At 39.7% G+C, this 920-nt stretch overlaps 1 non-coding gene across 1 annotated transcript; it reads left to right on the forward strand.

Moving 5' to 3' along the window:
* Window positions 1–258: 258 nt before the first annotated feature.
* Window positions 259–366, forward strand: LOC127745098 (small nucleolar RNA R71). Its single transcript, XR_008006292.1, has one exon. It is a non-coding gene; the product is annotated as a small nucleolar RNA R71 (small nucleolar RNA).
* The last annotated feature ends 554 nt before the right edge of the window (window positions 367–920 follow it).

Genomic DNA, 920 nt, shown 5'->3' on the forward strand with positions numbered 1-920 from the left:
AGTCAACATTTTGTTCTGAGCCAATATGGCATTCAGAGCATCAATTTCAAGAACTCCCTTCCTTTGAGGCGTCTCATTATTCACAGGATTCCTTTCAGAAGTGTACATGAACTGGTTATTTACAACCATGTCAATGAGTTCTTGAGCTTCTGCAGGCGTTTTCTTCAGGTGAATAGATTCACCTGCAGAATGGTCCAATAACATCTTCGACAATTCAGACAGACCATCATAGAATATATCCAGGATGGTCCATTCTGAAAGCATGTCAGAAGGATACTTTTTGGTCAGTTGCTTGTATCTCTCCCAAGCTTCATAGAGGGATTCACCTTCTTTCTGTCTAAAGGTTTGAACATCCATTCTAAGCTTACTCAGCTTTTGAGGAGGAAAGAACTTGGCTAAGAAAGTCGTGGCAAGCTTATCCCAAGAGTTCAGGCTATCTTTAGGTTGAGAGTCCAACCATACTCTAGCTCTGTCTCTTATAGAAAAAGGGAAAAGCATAAACCTGTAGACCTCGGATCAACCCCATTGGTCTTAACAGTATCATAGATCTGCAATAATTCAGTTAAGAACTAAAAAGGATCTTCTGATGGAAGTCCATAAAACTTGTAATTCTGTTACATCAGAGAAACTAATTGAGGCTTTAGCTCAAAATTGTTTGCTCCAATGGCAGGGATTGAGATGCTTCTTCCATGGAAGTTGGAATTTGGTGCAGTAAAGTCACCAAACATCTTCCTTGCATTGTTGTTAGGTTCGGCTATGTCTCATTCTTTTTTGAGATTCTCTGTAAGGTTTTCTCTGAATTGTTGTGCTTTAGCTTCTCTTAGCTTCTTCTTCTTCAGAGTCCTTTTCAGGTTCAGGATCTGCTTCAACAAGAATGTCCTTGTCCTTGCTCCTGCTCATATGAAAAAGAAAAGAACAGA

Source organism: Arachis duranensis, chromosome 2, assembly GCF_000817695.3.
Source record: "Arachis duranensis cultivar V14167 chromosome 2, aradu.V14167.gnm2.J7QH, whole genome shotgun sequence".
Lineage (NCBI taxonomy): Eukaryota > Viridiplantae > Streptophyta > Magnoliopsida > Fabales > Fabaceae > Arachis > Arachis duranensis.